Raw genomic sequence first — 880 nt, forward strand, 5'->3', positions numbered from 1 at the left:
CCCGAATCGCTTATGATCGTCCGAATTGCAGAACAGTAAGAAAGTAATTTGATAGCATAGTTCTTATGCTCTCTAAACCGCGTGAAATGCTGCCGCTTGATCAGTGAAATATAGACCCCCTAAATGAGTAACTTATTAAGAAATGTTTTTCGAATGTGGCATGGGTAGTGCATATCTAAAATATGCGGTTTTATTATATAAATCTTGTTTCTGATAGCTTTGATTTCTTATAAGCTCTTAATTTATTGTTGAATGAAGTGGATCGTGTACAAGAAATGTTATATTACGGGAGACTATACCTTAGACTTGCTAAATACGGTACCAAATGCAATATGTGAAATATGACTATCGATGAAAAAAAAGAGGAAAAAAATATAAGAAACACCAAGTACGTATAAAGAATAGGGAAATTATGAGAGGAAATAATAAAAAAAAAACTTACTTATTGCATCTCTAGTCACGGATTTTTATCGACGAATAATCCTCACGCACTCCGTCACTTCGTTGATAATTAGCATATGAACATTAGTATAAGAACAATCATATGCCAGGCATCATAGCTCGCTTCCCTGACGCGCTAAACTTCGCCTTCATACCACTGGACGAAGTGAACAAAGTGATCATGGAAAGGAAAACTTCCCGACCCGGACGCGATGACCGACAGATTAACCTGACAAGAGCTGCATCACGTATAGCGCCAAGTTCGTGAAGAATGGAAGGTCGATGTAGAAAAAACTGTTTTCTGCTACAATTTGACGTCTCGGTAGTGAATGCTGTGCCCCTATTAAGTGATTTTGTACTGACCAGCTTAGCCTATAAAGGGTATGAAGTTTATTAACGAATGCATCCATTATGATTAGCGAGAAAAGACGGTTGGATT

This window comes from Penaeus monodon, chromosome 31, assembly GCF_015228065.2.
Source record: "Penaeus monodon isolate SGIC_2016 chromosome 31, NSTDA_Pmon_1, whole genome shotgun sequence".
NCBI lineage: Eukaryota > Metazoa > Arthropoda > Malacostraca > Decapoda > Penaeidae > Penaeus > Penaeus monodon.